This window comes from Antedon bifida, chromosome 1, assembly GCF_963402885.1.
Source record: "Antedon bifida chromosome 1, ecAntBifi1.1, whole genome shotgun sequence".
NCBI lineage: Eukaryota > Metazoa > Echinodermata > Crinoidea > Comatulida > Antedonidae > Antedon > Antedon bifida.
Window position 1 is genome coordinate 28,168,218 of NC_136226.1, and position 15,294 is coordinate 28,183,511.

General features: G+C 30.8%; 2 long non-coding RNA genes across 3 annotated transcripts in view; both read right to left on the reverse strand.

The window, feature by feature from the left end:
* The window catches only part of LOC144847788 (uncharacterized), a 70,350-nt gene that overhangs the window by 31,671 nt on the left and 23,385 nt on the right, over positions 1-15,294 (reverse strand). The gene's annotated exons all lie outside the window — the stretch shown is intronic.
* Positions 7,998-15,294, reverse strand: part of LOC144847774 (uncharacterized) — a 37,832-nt gene continuing 30,535 nt past the window's right edge. Inside the window, exons 1-4 of one of the 2 annotated variants that reach the window (XR_013613783.1) lie at positions 11,219-11,479; positions 9,705-9,779; positions 8,719-8,793; positions 7,998-8,286 (exon numbers count right to left, since the gene is read on the reverse strand). This is a non-coding gene — a long non-coding RNA (uncharacterized LOC144847774). Of the gene's footprint in view, positions 8,287-8,718; positions 8,794-9,704; positions 9,780-11,218; positions 11,480-15,294 lie in introns of those variants that run through there. The other variant, XR_013613784.1, reaches the window with a different exon arrangement.

The window sequence follows — 15,294 nt, forward strand, 5'->3', positions numbered from 1 at the left end:
CTATTATAAACATACCCGCATTCATAGAGTCCAGCATCAGAAAGTTGTACGTTTGAAATCGTTAAACGGTAAAATGAATTGTCAAAAGAAACAGAGTATTTGCTTCGAGACGTAGATTGAAGCAATCGGTCACCCTTGGTAAGATACTGAGTTTCGTTTTTCCAAAACAATGTATAATAATACGTATTATAAGTTGCTTTACAGTTAAAGACAACATCTGATCCGATTCTTACTTGAGCGTCGTCTGGACCAGAAATTAAAGTCAGGCTGTTGACAGTAGATATTAAAATAGTTATTATGTAAGCATACACTCCAAATAGTCTGACAAACTCCATTGTAGATTGAACACAAATAAATGTTTGCGTTTCAGTTTCTACTCAGCTTCACTGTGAGCTACTGTATGAGTTTTAGAATTTAAAATACTGTATAATTATTTCCTGATAATTATCCAACGCTTGTTCGCCAAAATGGAGGAAAGGGGATTTTCCTAAAACATACCATTCATGACGAACATATTTCAGGATGGGTATGACTACTCGATACGATCTCTGGTATCGAGTATTTTAGGTTGATTATGAAATAAACAAAGTATCAGTTAAACAATAAGGAAATACAATGCCCTTCGTCCATACAAATTGTTTGTTATGCAGCATTTAACAAATCCAAAAAAAAAAACTGTGCCATAAAACTAATTTTCAGATGTAATATAACACAATGCTTTTAATACCTTTTAATTGCAACTGATTAGTTTATGTTTACAGCAAAATTCTATAATATACATTAATTATTATTATAAAATATCTGTAAAATGAAAATCAATGATAATATAATCAATTAGCAGAATCTAGAGAAGAAAATATGGTATAAATTATCTTTCATATTTCCCATGTTTTTGTTAAATATTTTACCTTTTTTAATTATCTATTAATAAACAGTAACTGACAGAGAGGAAATAAATACCCAGTATTATGCAATTCCTGGTAAATTCAGGTAAACATAATAATTACAGTTTGTATATTAATACGCCATACGGTTACATGACCTATACCTTTTCTTATAGTCTTATACTTCCTATTTACCATTAATCTTTTAACAATTAATTTTTTTCAATTTCTTAAATGAGACGATAGTGGTAAATCAAAGCACACATTTCCTGGTGTTTTAATTTGATTTTTACATAAAATTCAAGAAACATTTTCGGTAGGCTCAGAAAGACTAGGTTTTGTAAATACAACGGCTTCACAGTATTCAATATTTACCAATTATTATATTGTTGTAACTGATTAGTTTACTGTGTATATCAAAAGACTAAAAAGAAAAGCTGATTAATAATATAAAATATTGAGGTACATCTGACTAGTGTAATATAAAAACGATTAGCTATGGAAGTATAAACACAAAGAAGTTACATTTCATACTACTAATATTTTGTAAATATTTACAATCTATCTTATTCAATCATTAATTATAGTACCTTAACTAAACGTGTGGCAAAACCCAGCATTGTCACATAAACGTTATGATACAGAGACATTCTGATAATTAGTAAAATTCAGATAATAATAGCTTGTTTATTAATCTTAGATATATGTTTGTATAGGTAACACTATTTAATTGATCACTTAAATTATGATGGTTTATTTCACTTATAGTTTTTATATCATCATCTCTGCAGACTCTACAGTTCACTATGTCGGTCGGTCGATAAACACTAACTCAAATTTGCGCACGCGTCTGTAGCCATGTATATGTCCTTGTTTTTACCAGTGACTGTGAGCATCACGTGAAATATCTAGTTCAGCAAAGTTTTTTCAGATCCAATGTTTAGCCATCGTGTGTGATACCTTGTAAACAGGTGCTCAGTTATCATATTAAACTTCATCATCTTCATTGGATACAGATAAATAATAAATAGCATTATCACAAGAAACTCCACCTTCGTGTACACTAGTTGTCATTCTTATTCTCTTATTAACGAACGAGTCTAATTTGTTGTCATTATCCTGGGTTTCTGATTTTATAAATGTATTGCTGAACAAGATTCGGCGTAATGTTTGCCGATTAATAATAACTATTAACAATATTGCAGTTATAGCAACGACGGCCCTTTCTATAACCACTCCCACTATTACTAGTTCAGATTTGTTGCTATCAAGTTTAGATAGTCCATCAATATTACTATTAGAGTCCTGATCATGGTTAAGAACTGTCGGTGGTAGATTAATATGGATCTCTCGTGTTATGTTTAAAGTAGTGGATGAATTCCAAACCATTCCATCTTCTCTTACAAAACATGTAATGATAAATAGTTGACTATCGACTAAAGTATTATTAAGCTTAAGATCTATGATGTCAAAAATTGACGTTGTTGAATTAACAATGTCTCCAGGAATATATGGTGAGACCTGCCATTCATACTGAAGATTGTTTGTCTTAAAGTTTTTTGCAGAACACTGGAAATGAACAGCATCTGTCTCTTGCACTGATAGTAATTTAGGTTTAATTTTCACATCAGGTGACAATACATTAAGTCTGATTGTACAATTTCTTGTCTCATCCAAAGCTTCACTGTCAAGATAGCATGTCAATTCGGTATCTTCCCTTTCAATAATAATTGTATCAGATTTTACCCATTTGAAATCAATGACATCACTTACAATATTATCAGAAACAATGACATCAGATACCGTGATGATAAGATGTGGAGATGTATTTTTATGATCTACTGAGTCGCAATGAAATATGATTGACTCACCAATGTATAATGGTGTCTCGTAAAAAATCCACTTAGCATTGCTTTTTATAAAACACTGGGGAGAAGTTTGAGATGGTGGCTGGAGGACCGTTAGCTTAGCAGTCGCAGGATTTGGCTGGAAAGGTAGTGCATTTTTCCTATTATAACCAAACCGACACTCGTATAATCCAGCATCAGAAAGCTGTACGTTTGAAATCGTTAAACGGTAAAATGAACTGTCAAAAGAAACAGAGTATTTGCTTCGAGACGTAGATCGAAACAACCGGTCACCCCTGGTAAGATACCGAGTTTCGTTTTTCCAATACAACGTGTAATTCATATAAATCGCTTTACAGTTGAAAACAACGTCTGAGCCGATTCTTACTCGAGAATCTTTAGGGCCAGAAATTAAAATCTGACTGCTGACAGTAAACATAATTATTATGTAAGCATGTAGACAAATTTCAAATTGTCTGACAAACTTCATTGTAAATTAACTAAAGACAAATTATATGTTTCAATTGACTCAGCTTCACTGTGTTATTTCACTGAAAACGATATTATTGAACTGTTCTTACTTAGAGGGATTCTGTATAATACCACCAATTCAATTCATCCTTTCATAGTGTATATTTCAACTCGATACTATCAATGGTATCGGTTATAAAAGCCTAGTGTCATAAATATATCATTGAAATCAGGAAACAAGCATTATGTCGCCGTAGGTATTCAAGTGGTTATTTTCAGATTTAATGTTTTTTACTAACTATATACAACGCATACTTTTTAGCAGTATGGAAGTTCAGATGGAAAAGATACCGCATAGATATTGTATTAATTTTTTCTAATAATATCAAGAGAATTTGAATGTATAGTCACATTTTAATTTAACTGGAGTCGAGATTGATAACCGGAATGAATTGCCTTATGAAGTAGTCAATTTACGAAGTTTAACAAAAGATTGGAACAGTGAAGTGAAGGTATACATTTTTTGACTTAGATGCATAATTGACACATAAACAAGTCCTATTTAGTAGGCCTACACCCTTCAAATTCAAGTTAATTAGTATGCATTTCATCAGGAATGGGAACGTCTTACCCACTGCAATTCTCCAGCAATATCCATTTTTGTCATTCCAAAACGTAGATCGTTAGAAATAGAAATGATTGAGGAGGAAGAGCATTGTATTGTGGTTATATTATTTTTCTGATTTGGTACAAATGGCAACAAACATAATTTAGACTGTTGTACTGATTCATATTCACCATCTTTCTTTGGCAATGGTGAAACTAAAAATATGCAAAAATATGTTACATTAATAACATCATCAAAAATATACACACTGTACACTAATATGGCTGTGTGTATATTTTACGTCGATCATCAATTGGTTGCAATTTATGTGTCCCATACGGTTCCGCCAATCAGAACCAAGTTTGCTTATTGATTGTTCCGATTCGTCAATTTTAACCAATAGAATTCCATGACATTGACCATTGTTTTATCTTTCAATAAGTCGCCAGCGCGCACACTATAATACACATTACATGCGCGCCGCACACGTCATTACTGTAATATGTGCGCGTAGTAGTAAAGTAACTATGCAGATTTAAATCTCTATAGTAACAAATCAAAACAATTCCCTCACTAGGAGCCTAGTTTCGTTATAAAGTAATAAATTAATTCCAAATAATTCGTTGAAAAAAACCCTTATAAAAATACCTTTAATACTTCAATCATTCCTAAATAAGTAGTAATTCAATGAAATGAACAATTAACTAAATAAAGTTATAAAATCGGTTATTTAAACAAAATATATGACTAGACAGAAAGAAGGATAGGATTTATGCATATTTTTAGTTTGCTTATTTTTGTTCTAAAAATATTATTAATCAGAATTAATCTTACTTTAATATTAAAAATGTTATTTTATTATTCAATGCTATGTCCAGGCCTACATCCATATTATGACTTCACTTGGAATCTACCAAGTGTATTGCCTTACTGTTCGATTTAAAATATCATCTTATTCTTACCTTTTTTATTTATTCGTGTTATACGTAGGCAGTCGTATTGTTGCACCACAAAATAAGAGAGGCATAATGCGTTATTTAAATAAATATATAGTAGGCTAAATATAATAGTAATAATGTTTGATAAATTAAATCGAAATATTTTGGAAAGAAACTAAGCACAGGAAAACTAAGTAAGGAGATGATGTCTCTTCAACGTGTTGTCGGAGCTAGCGCTTGTTGTATACTGAAGTTTATTGGTTGTGTACACAAACTTTATTCCGCGCAACAATTGTGACGTCATACGTGTCATTAGGACAATAAAATATGAATTATATATTTTGCGTCATTTACTCACAGGTGTCCTCTTTCTAGAAGTTTATTAGAAGACAATTTTAAAACTAATAATTGATTGCGATTTATTTCCCGATCATTATAAATATATTTGTATAATCCCCGAATAGGCCTAAATATATATCTATTATAACTAAAAAAACATTTAAAAAAATTTACAATAAAACTGTAAAATCACAATACAAACAATATTTATAGTGTTTTAAAAAAGACATTGACTTGATTAAATAACGGCCAATTTTGTAATTAAAATGATAACATTAAGTTACAACTAGAATTTAATTCGTCACTTTGACGAATTATAGGTGATCATTTTTATCATTTTACTGAAATTAATTTTTTTTAAACATGCACGTACGTTAACATACGATCGGAAAATGTTGATGTATGCCATCCTATTATACGCTTGTGCCTATTATATGCCATATCACATTATGTACAGTATACTGTATATCTATATACAGTGTAGCATTGGTGAAATTACGGACACACATCATGTTCTAAGTTTTTTGCACTGATGACATTATCAAAATAAACTTGTAGATACCAATATCGAAAGATAATGAATTGAGCAATAAAATATAACAATTAGAAGAAAATTTGGCACGTAGAAGCGCGGTGCGCGCTCTTCAAAATGTGTATAACTTTGACGAAAGAGATGAAAAAACTACTTTTTAACTTCAACTGGCCATATGGTAACTTCATAACATTCGATAGGCTTAATTTTTATATGCATTCATATCTACATTTCACCAGCTCTCATAATAAGTTATAAACATCAAGGTCAACTTTAATTCAGAAGAGCTGTAAGGTATTCAACTATACGTTGTAGGTGAAATTACGTAACCACCGTTATTCAAATTTTAAGACGTGATGACGTCATCGAAATGAAAATATTGGCAACTCATGAGTAACATAATTGGTTGAGGTAGAATATATAAAAAATTTTAAAAAAATCGAGCACAGATAAGCGAGTTACGCTCTGTTGAATATGGTGGTCTATGACAAAATGGGAAAAAACCCTATTTTAAAAATTCATGTGGCCAAATGATGACGTCATACCATTTTGTACGTCTAATGGGTATATACATTTATATCTACAACTCATTAACTTCCATAATAAGTTAAAAAAAATGGGGGTCATCTTCCATTCTGAAGAGTTATATTCATTTTAAAAAGGCCTTATTTTTTACCATTTTTAGCACTTTTGTACAATTAATGTGCGCATTTTGTCATTTTTAATGTGCTCGTAGAGCACTATTTTAAGTCGAAATGGACTCAAATTTGGTGAATGTACTAAGGATTGTGAGTAGAATGTGATTTATACATCAAATTTTATTTATTACGCTTTTTACGAATCGCGTGCGCAAAAACGTGTTTTTGTGCAGTAATTTTTTGAAACACGCAAATGGCCTAATTCATGCTCTAAATTGATTAAAACCTAATTTTGAGCTTTTTAAAATTTTAACGCGCGATTTCACGCGCATGACCTTGAAACGCGCAGGTTTTTATTTGCTAATATTTTTTACCTTGACCTGAAGTTTACATGTAGTGAATTTCATTAATATGTGATAATGAATTATGAAGATATGATTGATAGTGTTATTTCACAAAATGGCGTATACGTGACGTCACGGATGAGTGGTCACGCTGAAAAGCTTATTAGGACTAAGTTACAGTATTTGAAAGACATTGTGAAATTTTGGTAATCATTGACATTTAACTTTTTGAGATAATTGTTACACAAAATAGTGTACAGAAAGAAGAAGAAGAAGAAGAATAAAGATTTCATACAATAACAATAGGTGATCATTTTATTCTAAATGATCACCTAATAAATTATTTTATGATTGGGATTTATTTGCGCGATTTAATTCATAATGAATTTCCTAAACATTTAATTTTGTGATTTCTCTGTTTTACGCTCTTCATTATTAATTGCAATAATATTACATCTATACAGTAGCGGACAATCGCTGTAAAATGAATTACCAGCTACAATATATATACAATATATATAGAAAATGTAACTAAAATAACGACGTCAAAAATGAATTCCGATATTATAATGCTATCAAAAGAATTAAATATAGATTACATTTATAATATGACCTTTCAAAAGTTACATTAGTTTTTATTATGCAAAATAAGTTTGTTTCGGGTTTAACCAAACAACTTCGTCTGCTTTGTCATCTTAACAATAACTTCTGTGATTAGAAAAATCAGTGCAATTTATTTATATTTATTTTCTACTTATGTTAATTGGCACATCTGTAGACCTATGATTTATATTGTATTCATGTTATTTGCACACCTACATACTAAATACATCAAATATTGAAACACATTAAATTTATTTACTGATCACTAGCTGCTTTCAAATTGTACTTGCTTTCCATATTGTCAAGTTGTTTAGAATTATTAATATCTTGAAGTATACCTTGTGGGTCTGTGTATATCTGTTTAGTTTTAAAATCGTCGAATCACCATCCTTTACGTAATACGTTCATTGCGTTTATCTTCCAGTTTAAACGTTTTAACTGAATTATTTCTGGTAATTTTCTTTTACATTTGACCTAGTGACGTTGAATAATAAATTCTTTTAAATATTTACTGCATATAATTTTAAGTCGAGGACCGCTGTGTAGTTCAACCTCGATTTGACTGTTGAATCGACTTTCACAAAAAAAGAAAATCAAAATTCATTTTTTCTAAATTTATATTTATTTCACTAAGACTACACGTTTTATTATACGGAAGACCGGTTTTCTAAATATATTATTATTATGTATTCATAGGCCTATCATTCTAAGAGAATCTGTATTAAGATATTGAACTTGCAATTAATAAACCTTTATCCGTATATTGTTATAGATACATTTTTATGATATCCAGTATGTAAATCGTCCATTTTTTCGCTTAATGTAAGAAAGCGACAACTGATTTTTTTTTACCCGACGACATGGCGAACAATTTTACAACCCAGTATATGTTAAGGAACAACATAATTGGAGACGGCTTTTCTAGCTATTTATGAGACTAATCCTCGTAATGATAATACGCGTTTCATTACTACAGTGCATCTTAAATGCCTCCTTTTTTAATCGGTGATCTAATTTTTCTAGTCATCTCGGCATTCTGTTTACCGTCTTCTTGCACTTTCAACGGATTTGCTGCAGCAGCAACTAAAATAAAGACAATAATAATTATGTGTATGATAATATTAATTCAAAATAACGCTTAAAGATGTATTGTCCCCCAAAAACATGAACAATGAAGATTAATTAAATCAGACTTTGAATAGGTTATTTGGTAGTTTTAATCAAATGACAAAATAAATAAACCAGAAACCCATTACATTCTCTGGCAGCCAATTTGACTCTTTTTTTGCTTTAAATCACAGTTTTCCAGGTAAATCATTTTTTTCGCTCCAATTTTTTGTCAATGTGAATAAATATTATGTGCCATTAAAATGACATATTCAACAAAAAATGTTATAAGAATTATTTTTTTAGGGCAAAAATATATCCTTAATGTAAATGTTTTAGAAATTCCAGTGACATCGCTAAGAAGAATGTATAGATTTTATTCATTTAGGGACGAATCCAAATAATTACCGTTTTCGTTACTGTTTCCTCCAGAGTTGAGTTGAGCCGGACCTGCATCTTCGTTAGATGTTGTCTCATCATCCCCTATCAGTATTGTATATATTGGTTAGTTTCACATACAATATTGCTATTCTAACAGGGCATTATTGTAGTGAATTTCCTTCAAAATTGGTCTTAGGCTCTGTCTACACTATCAAACTTTATGTGACCAGAAAATGTGATGTGCCCATATATGGACATATTTGGGTACATCACACTTTTTTGTCAAACTAGTTTGATTTTGTAGATAGAGCTTTAATTATTGTAGTTAATTAATGATTTGTACTTTTAGGTCTACATCTTTTTTTTTTTTTGGTTGCCTAATTTAAAGTTTGAAAAAATAATGATGTTAAGAGTTTTTTTTTAATTAAAAAGGTTTTTATAACCCAACTTGAAGTGTATTATAATCGGTTTAGTGTGTAACATCGAACTAAAGTGCCATAAATAGATTATTGTTGTATAGAGTTTTATACTGACATCTTTTTATTTTGAGTTTTTAATATTACTATTTTTAAATTTTGGTACAGTATTTTCAGTTATTACTGTACTACTTAAATTGTTTGTCTTTCTTTTTTTTTAATTCATTGTATATTGCATATGTGACGTACGACTACGACAGCGATCGAGTCAGTCGGCGGTTGACTAGTTTTTATTTTGTATCTGTTTTTACTTATTTGTATCTGTTGAATGTCTATCTGTATATAGAACGCACCGTGTATGAACGGGTTCCACCGTTGTAAAGGTCTAGTTTCAATAAATTATTATTATTATTACCACTACACTATTAAACTAGGAAATTAATTTGTTTCCAGTTTTCCATCTCATGACAAAATAAATTGTTTCATAATGGTGTATCAAAAATAATTAAAAATCAATCAAATGTACATATATTGCATTAAAGTATTACCAAAATTATTAGCATTATAATATTAAATATTATACAAAATTAATCTTACTTCCAGGTCTTGCTGCCGATAACGCAATCAGGACAAGAAGCATTGACAAAAAGAATAACTTATTCATCTTCAATCCTTAATAAACAAAAAATAATTTGTAAAATAGAAAATAATTTAAACATTTGTAAATAAAAAATAACAAAAAATTGTGTAAATATAAAATAACTAAACAATTTGTTTATAGAAAATAACTCAAGTTGCACTCTTCGTTAATTAGTGTTTTTTTCTAAATTTACTCAAATACGGTTATTTACTTATTTATCTTCCACCCTTAATAAAAAATAAATAGTTTTTAAAATAGAAAATAACTAAAACATAAATGCATATTTGTCTATTTATCATCGATCGTTATCGTCCTAGTGTAAATAGGCCTTTAAACATGGTAATAAACATTAAATAATCGTGAAAACTAAAAAAACATTAAATAATAATAAATCATTAAAAAATGTTTTTAAAATTAACTGTTAGTTGCAATTATAAAAAATGAAACCACAAACACATTCGAGGCCCAAAAAGTGTCCCCTTAATGTCCACTAACCAGAAAACGATTGTCCCTTTAATAAGAGTTTGCGCAGAAAATACCAAAAACAAATATTGTAAAGCTCAAAGTGTTCGCGGTCATAAATTTTCACCATTTTACAATTTTAACTATTTCGCGACCTTTTATTTTCGTGATTTGAGTTTCTTATTTAATTTGTTGAACCACATTGGCGAATGTATTTCGCCTCCGCGATGGACGTCAAACAACAATTGAATAGCGTTGAGTAAAATTACAGAATACGCGATTGTAAATTTAGGGATGTGAATGAATAAATGTGTTGGCTACACAGTGGGTGACGCACGTGTTTAATAGGCTCTTAGATAGTGAACACCCCCATAATTAAATACCAAAAACAAATATACCAAAATGAACAATAATTGAACTGGACTTGAAGAAATTGAGAAGAAATGAAAATTTAGCAGCCAACGTTTTATTAATGAAAACTGTTGTCCCATTAATAGGGGTTGATCAACAATTTGGTGTTGGTTATAGTGTAAAAACATATACTGCCTCTCGTATTGCCGTAAGGTGTCCCTTAATAGGGGTGTTCTAAAGAAGGACTTCTACTGTAAATGAAATTTAAACAAAGATCAGACAATAAAATGTCTTATTAAAAGAAATAATAATAGATTAAGTTTTAAATTAATTTAAGTTCAAAAATTAAAAATCATTACCTACTGCAGTTACAGTACAACCAAACGACTAACTTTGGCCTATAATTATTTTATCTTAATAATAATTTGAGATAAGATAACACAAATAAAATCTATCGGCAATTTTGATTATTTATGCAATCTACAACACTAAATACAGTACGTGACATGCATACAAATCAATTTACTGAAAATTGTGGGTATCAGCTCAATCTCAATATACATACAAATAATAAGGAAAAGACTAAATCAAAGAATAAAAGTAAAACAGTCAGAAAGATCAAGCTGTCGAAAAAAACTATCATATAAATAAATGTTACCTTGATTATTGATGATTATCTGCTTTGAAATAATACTTGCTTTCCGCCTTGAAAGTTGCTTAGAATTGATAGTGTCTTGTAGTATACCTTGTTGATCTCTGACTGATATTTTCAGGGAAAGTTGCTTTTATAGACGAATGCCTTTAGCCCGTTGTTGTTTTACCCATTATTTGCACCCTGTTACCCAATACCTGCTTTCCGTCTTGTCAAGTTGTTTATAATAAATAATACCATGTCAATATGTGTACTTTATATCGGCTTAGTTTTAAAATCGTCAAGTGGTTGATGTTTTCTGGGAAAATTACTTTTATACATGTCATTAACTCGCCGTTATTTTTATCAGATTGAATATTTTTAAGAAATGGAGTCGACGACCTCACCTAATACTTGCTTTCTGTATTATATATAAAAAGTTGTTTATAATAATGTAACAATAATAATGACGATGTTTTCGCTGAAAGTTCTTTCTACACGGATGCACGGATGTTGTTTTTATCGTTATTTGTTGAGTCGATGACCTCACCACCACCTATTCCACATTATATAGCAAACTTAAGAAAAAAACAAATTTCCAACATTTTTCCAGTTGAAAACTTCTGCAAATAGCAGAAAACTGAACTTAAGCAATGTCTGCATTTAGCACACTTTACCTTTCATTCACTTTAAATTCATGTCTGCAAAGGTTGCTAGTGCAGCTCACTTCTGCAAACTTGTTTTCTGCAATTTTTCAACTGATCTGCACAAGTAAAACTTGTTTTGACTAAAGCTCTGTCTACACTGTCAAACTAGTTTGATAAAAAAAAGTGTGATGTGCCCAAATATGGTAGTATACTGATATGCCCAAATATGGTAGTGAAATGACATCATCATGCCCATATATGGGCATATCACATTTTTTGTCATATAAAGTTTTATAATGTAAATAGGGCCTAACTCGGAGTTTGCTCAAGTTTGCAAACAAAAGTTTTTTTGACAAACTAGTTTGCTGATGTGTGTGAACACAGCCAATCAAATCATTTTCGGTGTAGTCATTGTAATACTGCTGCAGATGGACAAAAAGTCGGCCTCCAGTAAGAGAAGGTAGTTTTAAGCTTCCCAAGTTTGTCAAAGAAAGGTTCTCCAAAGCCAGTGTATTCGTGTCGACAAACTTCCACAGACTGCAGAAAACGTTTGCAGAAATCTACGCTAGCACACCTTAGTTTACCAGCTTCTCTAGTTATTATTATAGGCAGTTTATCCTTGTTTAAACCAAAATGGCTTCGATACTGTTGACTCGAGTTTTAAATTAAATTTAATTTATATTTATTTCACCAAGAATATTTGTTTTTATTACACCCGTTAATATAAATAATATATATTTTCTTATAACAATCACTATGCATATTGAAATATTAAACTCAGAGGCGATAAACCTACAACAATTACCGGTTGATTGTTGTATATAAATTGCATCTAATATTTCCTAATTGGTATAATAGCATAATATATTATTAGATCAGGGAAGAGTAAAATTACACTCTTCCTGGTTGGTGCTGCAATAAAATCACTTAAAAATATTTTATTAAAATAGATGAAATAATTAGTTTAAATATTAATTAAATGTAAGAACAATATGCATTAGGTCTACATATTGTTCTTTATTTCAAGCACATCAAACAGCGATATTGATAATTGAATGGTCAATTCTTTGGACTCCTGAAAGTATCGCTTTAATTTAGTTCGGAAATAATAAGAAAAAGTATATAATTTTCTTCTTAATTCTTTTTTTTTTATTTTGGCAAACTACCGAGATGGTAATAAAAGTGAAATCATTCACTGTCCTCCTTAAAGGAGGAAGTCCGGTTCACAGACAAACATATACAAGATATGCTTTACATAAACAAGTCTTTGAGAGTTTCTTTTCATGCATGTCCTTAACATTATCGCATTATTATTAACACGATCTGATTTGATTTATTTTGAAGAATCTTCCTCCTCGTATAGGCCTATGTACACGCAAGTATTTCCACCCAATCACAAGCAACAGTTTAGATGACCCATCGTTTGGTAGATTTTCTGTACGTTACTTTTCTCTCCAGGAGTATGACATTTTTATTTTTCAATTTTAACTTCAATTTTGTTTTAAAACATCAGTTAGTTTCGTAATCATTATTAATGGATAATTCATGGCAATTATATACAATATTTTCAATAAATAATTTAAAGTTTTCCTGAGGTTTTAAATGCGGTCTAGACACTTTAGGGACGTGTACCGACCAATTACATTGGCCTAGACACTTTAGAGGTACCAAACCTTTTCCTTGCCTTTAAAGCGTCATCCAAAACCATGTGCCTGTTGATTGCCCTCAGATTACCTAATAAACAAGTCCTCAATTCTATGATGACATTAGTTTTGACTTATTCAGAGTTTCCGAAGTCACAATTAATCTAGATGTTCCATACTATGAACAGTTTATTGACTTAACATGTAAATAGAGGGAATACATCTTGCTAAATCTCTGAGCTATGAATCTCTGATAACTAGTTCCTCTCTATATGACGGTATTTTAATTTTGGTTTAGTTTTACCGATGGCGCTATAACATTCTCCGCACTTTCACTCCCAACAAGAGAGGGCGCATTCTGGTTTCTATGCTTTTGTTATTTAAAATAGAGAAAGAGCACAAAAGTTGGAAAATCAATCGCCCTAAACTTAAATCAAATCAACATTTATTTATTTGTACCATTGGCAGCTAACCTTGGCAGCCGATACATTTTCTAAAAGTAACTGTTGGTTAGACAAATGGGTCGTACCTATCCCGGAATATTAGTTTTGCCATCTTACTGAAGGTCGATATTAATATTTAGCGTCGCGGAAAACGCACTAGCGCACTCGCGTTGTCAAATTTTTTTTTCTATACTAAAGCAGAAATGAGATAAGACGAACTTTTCATCTTAAAGCAGAGTGTTGTTTGTCTTAGAGTTCATCGATACATCAGATATATAATAATATTGAAACAATTAGCAGTTAAATTAAAAAAGAATATACTTAAGAAAGAAAATGTTTAAATTACTTTTCAATGCTTTGGAAAACATATGAAGTATTTTACAAAAGCGTAACAAAGGGCGTACATGTAAAACCCCAGCCGTGTATGCAGCTATAATTGACGTAGGTGACAAATCAACCTGGTATGCAGTCGATAGTAAATTTCAGATTATATGGCTTGTTTATCCTAGACTCTATTACTATTGTATGTGATCACTTGAATAATTGTATTTATAGTTTGTATTATATGTGTTTTCGGTTTACCAGTGTGGCATAGAATTAAGGTGACTATATATGTCTAGGTCTAGAACATGAACTAGACATTTGAAGATGTAGCTCAACATAGTTATGTAGGTTCCCGTTTTGTCATCGTTTGACACCCTGTTAAGTCAGCTCTCATATTAAACTTAAACATCATTTTTAACGTCTTCTGCGTTGACATCATTTTGATTTGGCACTGAAGAATAATACACAGCATTACCACAAAGTCCCCTATCTTTGTCTACGTTAGTTGTCATTCTTATTCTCTTATTAACTACCGAGTCCAATTTGTTGTCATTATCCTGTGTTTCTGATTTTATACATTTATTGCTGAACAGGATTCGGCGTAATGTTTGGCGATTAAGAATAACTATTAACAATATCACAGCGATAATAACGACGGCCCTTCCTATAACCACTCCCACTATTACTAGTTCAGATTTGTTGCTATCAAGTTTAGATATAGGCCCATCAATAGTCTCTCGTGTTATGGTCAAAGTAGTGGATGAATTCCAAACCATTTCATCTTCTGTTACAAAACATGTAATGGTAAATAAGTGATTTTTAAGCAAAGTATTATCAAGCTTAAGATCTGTGATGTTCAAAATTGACGTTGTGGAATTAACAATGTCACCCGGAACATATGGTGAGACCTGCCATTCATACTGGAGATCGTTTGTCTTAAAATTTGTCGCAAAACACTGGAAATAAACATCATCCGCCTCTTGCACTGATAGTAATTTAGGTTTAATTTCCACATCAGGTAATAACACATTTAGTCTGATTGTACA